Source organism: Haplochromis burtoni, unplaced genomic scaffold, assembly GCF_018398535.1.
Source record: "Haplochromis burtoni strain Fernald_Lab_line unplaced genomic scaffold, NCSU_Asbu1 Contig_43, whole genome shotgun sequence".
NCBI lineage: Eukaryota > Metazoa > Chordata > Actinopteri > Cichliformes > Cichlidae > Haplochromis > Haplochromis burtoni.
In genome coordinates, this window is record NW_024582404.1 from 2,123,242 (window position 1) to 2,133,242 (window position 10,001).

Below are 10,001 nucleotides of genomic sequence, written 5' to 3' on the forward strand. Positions count from 1 at the left end.
CCAAAGTGCTGCTCATAGGGGGTCATATGATTTTGTTTTTCCTCTGTATGTATGATTGTAGGGTCTACCTTACAATATAAAGTGCCTTAAGGCGACTGTTGTTGGGATTTGGCGCTGTGTAAATAAAACTGAATTGAATTGAATTGAATGTTTGAGACCCCTGGCCAAGGCTCTGTTGGTGATCTAAACAGTTCATCTAGGTATCAGAAATATTTGACATCGAAAGGTGTTTTTTTTATGTTAAAAGGCAGATAAAACTACTGTTATTTGAAATACAGGGTTTAGTCTGTGTTTGTGGGGTCAGTTCAGTTTGGTGAGCAGGATCCTCCCAAAGCTTTTCTGCCCTCACAGACAGCTGCACGAGAACATCTGCCCACCAGTTCTGGTGCACATCAAGGCTTTTTCACCTCTTTGCTGACAAAATGTTATAAACACTGTGCATTTACGTTAAATCCAACCAGAACAATATGTATTCATGACCTTATTATAACTCCATCAAACATCACATAGACTGTCCTGTGACGTAGTTTAAGGAAATTCCAGATGCTTGCTCGCACGGAATTCTTCAATAACTCAAAGTTTTCTTATCCACCATCACTACACACATTAATCCTGCTCTCCAGTCTTGTCATATTTGTTTATGTCCTCAGTCTGCTCCTAATCCATCTCCATTTCCTTTCCCCCTCAGCTGTGCATTTCTGTCCCCCTGCTTTATTTCAGGGGTTATTGATGTTTACAGAACTTGTTGCTGTCATCTGCTAGTTGGCTGTTTTTTCAGACTGTGCCATCTCTCTAACTCTAACTAGAACAGAAAGTATGTGAAGAGATTTTGTCTGAATGAAGAGATGATGCTCAGTGTGTGTTTGTTTCAGTGTCCTTTTTGAGATTGATAAGCTGAAATAAAACAAATTAAAAGATAAACTGGGAATGTTTGGACCTAATCTTTGGTTAATACTCTTGTTTTTTAGTCATCCACATCCATTCCTCCCAGCCAATCCAGAAGGTTGCCCCCCCACCCCACCCCTCCTAAACAAAAAAATGATTTGGTGCTTGGGATGCTTCCAAAACAATGAAGAGGTCTGACCCTGGGTGTATCCTGAGTCTGCTCCGGGTCTGTACTGGGTCTGGGCCTCTCCAACTAGGGTCTCACATTGCAGGTGTTCAGGAGGAGCATTACGTCCACCCTAAGCTCCTCCTGAGTTACAGAAATCCTCATCCCTGTGTGAATTAGTGATGAGGATCTTTTTAGAGAGCCGGCTCTTTCAGCTCCGACCGGCTCTTCGGGTTGTTTTGTTGCTTTAATTAATTTATTATTAACAATAATATAAAATTATGCACAAAAGGAATTACTAATGTAAAAAAAAGAAGAAGTGGTTTTATTTATATATGTTTATATATAAATATATGCGGTGGCCCCTAGAGACAAAGCACGTACAAACTCCAAAACACATTTCTAGCGTTAACTGAACTTCCAAAACAGAGCTACTAGATCACTTAAATTACACAATTGAAAGCATGAAAGCATATGTGTATTGTTTGTGTATTTATACACAAGCACTCATATATATTCAAATAATTAAAAAAAATAAATGTTTTTTTACCAAATCCGGTCGTTGGTACTTGCTGGCTTGTGTAGCCACGAGGTAACAAAAGCTCAACACTGCGCCCAGCATTCTGGAGCACTTCTGTTGTGTTTTGTTTTTACGTGTTTTGTCTGTAGGGGCCACCGTAAATATACTTTTATTTATTCACTCCACATAAAATGTAATAAATAAATCATATAATACAAAAACCAACTATTCACATTTCAACTTTTAACTATTTAAATTTTCAGCTTTTTCCTTTTAAACAAATTTAAAGTGAAACAACACAAAACACTGCAAACCACAACACAATTAAATATAAATTAAAATATGAAAACAAAAAGAAGATGCATATTCTCTGTCATATGGGCCTGCATGAATAAACTTTCTGAATCCTTTATCATCCCAACTGAAAATAGTTGTGGATGATAAAGGATTCAGAAAGTGAGAGAGAAAGAAAAAAAAAATCCCACGGCTCCCAATAAGGAGCCGGCTCGCGTCGTTCACTTCAAAGAGTCGGCTCTAAGAGCCGTTTCGTTCGCGACCGACACACTCAAGTGTGAATCATCACCTTACTGCGCCGGAGGGATTTATGCTCATGTGATCTCAAGAAATATGTTGTTAGGGGCAAAGCAAATTGGTCCTCCTTTAGGGATCAGACTAAGTGAAGAGGACACCAAGAACCTTTCCCGGACCTGCAACACTGACCTCAGCCTGGAGCCAGGCCTGAAGGATGGGGCTCAGGGGCTAAGCCATGAGGCCTGACTGGGCTCAGCCCCAGTGAGTTACATGCATCCATCCTCCATCTGCAGGAGGTGGCAGAGGCAGATGCTTTGGCAGTTCAGTCCCAGGCTTGTATGCACTTTACTCTGAAAACATCAGCGTAAATGTTCTTGAAGTCAGTCACTTTTTGTATAGCTCAAAGCAAACACACATGCAAATAAGGAATACAATAAGACAATAACGTGTTTAACAGAATCTCACCCAGATATGCTTCAGTGTGAAAGTGAGGAAAACACGTTAATAATAATAATAATGTTGGATAAACTCAAGCCAGTGCCCTCAGAAAATAACTGGAGGTTTTTTCCTTTTATTAAAAATGACATACATCGTCACATAAAACCTTTGTATTCTAAGAAATATTATACAATTATGATGGGAAATAAATAACTTCTGCTTTTGTTTTTTATCATTTTGACGTCAAGGAAGGATTAGACGTCAAAGAAGGAGGGGGACTAGATTTCCTGGAAGGATTTCACATCAAAGGCAGGAGCTGGCAGAAAGTTAAAGACAACATGGATCAAAACAGCAGCATGGTTGCCTAACACCTTCAAACTACAAAGCATCCATAAAGCCCAGCAAGTACCCCTCAAAGTCTTCTTTAAAGGGAAAATCAAGTCAAATACTTAATAGGCTTTATGTTTATGAAATGTAAAGTGAGCTGAAGCTGGAGGATCATGAAACAGAGACATCCACGACATTCATGTTATTATGGCTTCCCGTCTCCCTCCACTTTGCTTTTCTTTTCTTCCTCTGGATGAAACTCGTCGTCCATGAGGGAAAAACATCGAAACGCTGACACGTGTGTGGTTGTAAATGTGTAAAACAGCAGCTGTTCTGCATCATACACACAATCATGAGGGAGAAAGCCCTTCTCATACCAACTTGTCTGAGATAAGATAAGATAAGATAAGATAAGATAAGATAAGATAAGATAAGATAACCTTTATTAGTCCCACATGTGGGAAATTTGTTTTGTCACAGCAGGAGTGGACAGTGCAAAAGTTATGAGGCAAAAATTAGAATACAATAAGAATAAATACAGTACACAGCTGTACAGAATAGAATAAAATAAAATAAATATACAATAAGATAAAAATAGAATACAAATACAAATACTATATACAACTGAGTAAAAATACAACGATGACAGAAAGGATTATTGCACTTAGTATTATTGCATATGTATGGATGTGTGTGCTTGATCAGTTAAAGTCTTTATTATGGAGTCTGACAGCAGTGGGGAGGAAAGACCTGCGAAATCTCTCCGTCCCACACCGTGGGTGCCGCAGTCTCCCACTGAAGGAGCTGCTCAGTGCTGTCACAAATATGCTGTATGAATGTTAGCCTTAACAATATTTTGTGTTGTGAATAAAAACATAAAACAATGTTTTGTGAACAAATTTTAACTTCTGGAAAATTTAAGTAGCTTCAGTGAAAACATCAGACTCTTGTATCATTGACTCACGTTCTTCTACAAACTGATGTTTGTCTTGAATATTCTTTAGAAAATTAGAAAGTAAAGAGTTCGTTCACTGAAACACAAAGCATGCACAATTTTTGCTTTTGCATGGTTTCAATAATCATGATTTGTGTAAAAAATAATAAAGAAAGCTAAAATTGGCTCTTTTGACAGATTCATGTATGAGAGGGATGACTCAGATCAGATGTCAAAAAGTAACACTAGAGTGGCAGAACAATTTTCTTTTACATTAAAAGCAATAATTAAGCATAATCAGCCACAAAAACAATCCACAGAGATCTTTGATTAATTTGATTGGTCAAAAAAACAAACATCTCGTCCTGAGCAGATTCAACATTTGTTCAAGACAAACTGCAGAAGCAGCAGGTGAAAATCATAGACGACCCCTGGATTCAGTCGCTTGTAGAAACTCTTTAGCAGCACAAACTTGAAATAGTTGTTTCCTGCGTGACTTGATCAGTCTTTCACATTGCTGTGGAGGAATTTGAAGTTTGCTTCAGTTCAGCTCTCTTAGCACTTCAGTCGGTTACAGTCTGGACTTTGATTGGGGCCGTTGCAGCAGCTTTCTTAATTTTTCAGCTATTCTGTTGGACATTTGCTGCTGTGCTTGGGATCATTAACTTGTTGTGTGACCCAGTTTGGGTCAAACCTTCACTGTGAGACAGAAGGCTTGACATTTGACTCTAACATGCTTTGTTATGCAGAGGACTTCACGGTGCACTTAATGACTGCCAGAGCTCAACTCCTCACTCCCACCTCCGTGCCGACAGTGTGAGGTGTTTGATTTTCTCCAGATCTGGTGCTGTGCGTTACGGCCGAACGTCTCCACTTTGGACTTGTCTGTCAACATGACATCGTTCAGATGCAACGTTGACTAAAAATAAGCTGTGCTGCCATGTTCGGTTTCTCCCGGCAACCCTTCCAAACAAAACACACTTGTTTGGGCTTTTTGTAATTGTAATGTCGTGACCTTTAAAATTTGCACGCTAACTGAGGTCTGTAGAGTCTTTTTGCTTTTTTGCACTTGCAGAGTCTGACCTTGGGGTGAAGTTCCTGGGATTTCCATTAATGGGAATACTGGGAACGGTCTTGAATATTTTCCACTTTTGAATAACCTTCCTCACCATGTGCTGGACTTCAAATTATTTAGACATATCCTTACACCCATTAGTGATGGACAGCAACACTGCTGAAGGTCAGTTAATAAGTGTATTTGATTAGCAGCATCTGGCATCTCAATAATTTTAGAATCTGGTGGGAAACAGATGATTTTGTTATTGTGCCCTGCGATGTAAAGGTTTATAATGTAACAAAGATGTACTTTCTTTCCTCTTTTCCCATTGCTTTGGATGTTCAGACACCAAAGTTCCCCATGGCAGCAGAAATCCCTGTCCTAGTTTTGATTTGGCAACACTCCAAAATGTATTGATGATTGTGTCAGATGAACCTGAAAGGTTAAAGTGAATTTCAAAGTTAAATATTATTCTCTTGTTTTTGCATATAGGTAAAGAGGCTAAAGGTGACAAATACGACCCTGAGAACAATCACAGGTTATACAGCAACCAAGTTTAAGTTTCCAGAAAGCAGTTAAGGATTCCCAGTAAAGTGGGGGGAAAGGACAATACAAGCACGATGACACATCTTCCCTACGACCATTGACAATGTTTCTATGCCTTTGAGAAATGGTGCACACGTGTGACTCTGACTCTAAACAGCACTTTCCATGACTTGTGCATGGGCAGCATGCTTGAAGGCATCTCTGCTTGGGACTCCACTGTCCTGCTCGAGGACTTCAGCACTCATGTGAGCAATGACAGTGAGACCTGTGGAGTGTGACTGGCAAAGAAGGCTTGATCAAGTGGTCTTGGTTTGTTGGACTTTTGTGCTAAACAACAGTTTGCTCATAAAGAAAAACATTGTATTTGAGCATAAGTGCATTTAGATTGGTGGTCTGTGAGAGACCTACAGAGAGATCATGTCCCACAGCTGGTTTGGGAATGCCAAAGGTAGAAGGTGGCTGGGGAGAGTGGAGTCCCAACTTCTTTGTTTAGACTTCTGCCCTATAAGCAGCAGAAGATGGATGGATGGACTTTTTCAGCGCAAGAACATTTAAACACCTAGAATATCTTATTGCAGCTTTGCATTACAATTTCTATTGAACTACCTGAAAGAATAGCCCACCCTACCTTATTCAAATAACAATGTGGCAACTGATACGCAAATAATTTGAAATAAACTTTCAGCATTTCATTGAAGCATATTAAAAATAGGCTAGTAAGTGTTTTCTGCAGCTCTGTGCATCTTCTTGGACCCTTTGAATTCATTCCTTTGATTTGATGACTCATTCTATTCTGTCTAATGAAACCTGAACCAGCAGCTGAAAGTAAAATGTTTCTTTATCAAACAAGGGCAAGAAAACCCACTGATTCCACTGAAGCTAGAAAGGTTAGCAAAACTGGAGTTGGTGGAGATGAAAGCAGAGCTACAAGCACCATGGACTTTGGGACAGGCAGAAACACAAAGCTACAAACACATTAGACATCAGAGCTAATTGGATTCACCAGTGATCACGAACCCTCACAGTGTGTTTGGCCCTGAGTTTAATTTAGTAAATAGTCTCAACCAAGCTTTACTTCAGACTCGTGGTCCAGAAAAACAAACAGTCTCATAAAACAATACAAAAGCCACGTTAAGAGGCACCTGGACCAGTGTCCACAGTGGAGACAGATATAAGACGTCATACTTGTTGAGCCCACATTCATCTCATTCTCACAAGTGTTGATGGATGGAGGGAGACTTCTTAATAAGGCACTGAATGTACTGACTCCAGCAGCAACAAACATTTAACCTCTGCTCTGCTCTGAGCCACACAGGTCACTTCAATAATAACCTCATGGCATTAGAAGCTACTTTCCATAAACTTTCCTACAGTTTCTCTGTAAGTGTGCCATAAACAGTGGTGCGCACTCTGCTCTGAATAGTGAAGTCTTCACTGTGTACATGCAAAATTTGAATTAAATTTGCATAAGTGGATGTTTGTTTGGTCGTCCATCATAAATCATTTCCCATAAATATTATTATCACAGAGCCAGTAAAACAAATGGGAAACACAGGAGCTACTGGTGTGAGCTAACACACACATACGTTATTATCTGGAGACTTAATACACCTCATTTGATATTAGTGTTATACAGATCATGCTGATAACAATTAACCAAGATGCTTTAATGCTTTTGGCTTAATGCTACAATCTGTTGATCTGCTGATTGTCTGAATGATGCTTTTATTCCCGAGTGTTCGTTAAAATAATTTCCACATAAGATACATTTACAAAAACTTACAGTATTGGTGTTAAAACCTGGATAGCATGAAAGTTTAAGCTGATAACAGTTTGATATAAACATGAGTTTATTAAGGCAGAATTGTTTGAATCGCTGCTTAATTCTGAGGAAATATTTTCAAAAAACAAAACAAAAAAGTTATAAGTAAGTAAATGATTATTACCTGTGGAAGTTTATGCTGTCAGAATCTGCTGCCATTTATCGACAACGGAAATAAATAGAGAAAATGTTAAATGTTAGAAGCCCAATACCTGCAGACTCATTTGTATAGAAATGACCTGGCTGAGGCAGAAACATTCAACACTTATATTAAAATTCCTGTTTAGTATGGAAGTTTGTTTGTGCCACTGAAAACATGTTTTTTTTGCCATAAAAATCTATATTCGGGCTAACATCACAATTTGACTTAATAATTAGAGATTTCGAGTTGTGTATTTTGAAAGTTTTACTCAGAGGGATACAAAGCTAAATGTTCAAGGACTGAACCCACACCTTATGTCTGCCTTAGTTAACAATTTCAACTTGTCCCTAGTTTTGTTTTTACACCGACAAAAACTGGCAAAGGTGACTGATGACAATTGTTTCTCTATTTCCAAATTAAATATTCACCTTTTCCTGGAAAGTCAGGTCTGTGTCCTTTTACCCCATGGCTGGCCACCAGATTCTGCATAAATAGTCTGGAAACATTAACCAGTTTGTTCTGCCTTTTTTTCCTTAAATGTGCACAATTGAAACTTGGTGCTGATGGGTTTCCTGCTCTCAGTAGCTTTATTGTCTCTGGAAACCATTTTGGTTATCAATGATTCTTTAGTCCAAAAGAATTTGGGAGGGATGCAAAGCTAAATGTTTAAGGATGCACTGAGTCCACACTCAATGTCTGCCTTATCGCTTCAAACCAGCTGTCGCCTGTCATCTCAAGGACAGGAGACCTCAGTTTTATCAGTGCTGCTGGGACCAGGTGGTTGACAGCACATCTTTTGGATACTGTGGTTTTGCAGCGTGGCCCACCTTGGATTCGGTCTGTGCTGCCACATCCCACAGATGCTCCTTTGGGATCTGGCAAAGATGGGTCAAGGATTGACCCTCAAGCTATTCCTGAGCTGCTGGGCTATGTTGCTGATGTAGGACAGTGACAGTTTGAGTCACTCGAGCTATTGTCTTACTTTAACATTGCAAGTATTTGGTGTATTTAACTGTTATGTGGGTTGCAAACCAAGAAAAGACCTTAGTGAACGGTTTTCTGAACCACAGCAGATGATAAGATAAGAGTTTTGATTTAGAATGGGAGACTTTAGGCTTTAGACTTTAACAGTGGCTCAAACCAAGACACCACAAACAACTATTATTTTTATAACAGGGTAAGCTATAATTAATAATTTCATAGTGTGAGGAAGACTCAGGTAAAAAATAACCTTCAGCAAAAATAACAAAACCCCTTTTTTTTTCAGCCATGGCACGAAACTTTCCATTTACTGCAGCTGGTGATGATAATGCTGATATTACAGCCAAGTAAGAAGGTCGACTCAGCCAATCTTGCAATATTTCTTCCAACAGATGGCGCTCTATAGCTGCAGAACTAAGCAGTTTCAGCAGGTGTCCTCTTTAGAAGCTGCAGCTATGCTGAACATTACCGGCATCTAATGACAGCCAGGGCCGTGCAGAGATGTTTGAAGGGGCGGGGGGCTCAAAGCTAAAGTGATTTCCTTATCCACAGTTAACAACCTTGCACTTAATCCATAATAAAGTAATGATAGAAATGTTATAAAATATTGCAGTTGTGTTTATAATTGTTTTTATACTTGAGTAATAACTTTAAAAAATCTATACACATAAAACACGCACAGACACATGCACATACAGTGACATTTTGTAGTATATACTGTACGTACTATGGTCAAAAGTTTGCATGATGTTGCTGATCCAGCATCCTTCCCATAGGATTTATTCCTAGTGCTATAATATTAAAGTAATAAGGACAAAATAAATAAATAAATATAAAAGAATGCATTTATGAGGATCCAGTTTGTTTGACTATCCACTCTGTGCAAACCCTAAAAAAAAAAAAACTTGGGGCACCCATCAGGAAAGGGGCAGGTGCTCTGCTACCCCCCTCTGCAAGTGCCTGATGAAAGCATCCACAGATTGTTATGTGAGCCAAAAGTATGTCCAATAGTAATAAGTTAAACGTGATTTCAGAAAGTACAGATTACCAGATTTTGAAGTATTTACTAATTTCGAAGTATCTAATTGAATGATTTAAATCCAATGTCGCTCTTTTTGTGCGTGATTTTAGTTCGGACAGACTTTACTGCGAATATCCGCGTGCGTTCCAACATCGTGCCCGCGCGGTCAAACCGCGCAATGGTTCAGCTGGAGCAAAAACAAAGCTGGGGGAAAAACAGGACGGTGCAGCGGAGGGGCAGTTTGACCTCCCACCGGAGGAGTGGCGTTGAAGGAAGGATGGTCCAGGAGATAGAGGCTGCACGCTGAGCGCAGCTGCTGTCACAATGCCACATTCAAACTTACTCTAAGAAGTAGGAGCAGTACCTCTTATCTGCATGCCAGCGAAGGAGGGACAATAAGAACCAAAGACACAAAGCCAAAGATCAATAACACAGAGGTAAGTCCGCAGCTCCAGTTTCACTTTGGACAGCGGAACGTGTTCCGGCCTCGTGTACATGCGTAAAAAGACGCCTTGGTACGAAATCAGCTTTGTTTTCTTTTCATTTTTCTGCAGGTGTCTTCAGGAGCCGGTAGACCTTTTCTTGCTTTTTGTGACTTTATATGCTCAACTTGGTAAATTATCACAATACT

At 39.4% G+C, this 10,001-nt stretch overlaps 1 protein-coding gene across 1 annotated transcript in view; it reads left to right on the plus strand.

The window, feature by feature from the left end:
* The first annotated feature begins 9,726 nt into the window (after positions 1-9,726).
* slc4a4a (solute carrier family 4 member 4a) overlaps positions 9,727-10,001 on the plus strand; it is a 63,580-nt gene continuing 63,305 nt past the window's right edge. Inside the window, exon 1 of the mRNA XM_042220119.1 lies at positions 9,727-9,807. The gene's annotated coding sequence lies outside the window, so the exon portion shown is untranslated. The remainder of the gene's footprint in view (positions 9,808-10,001) is intronic.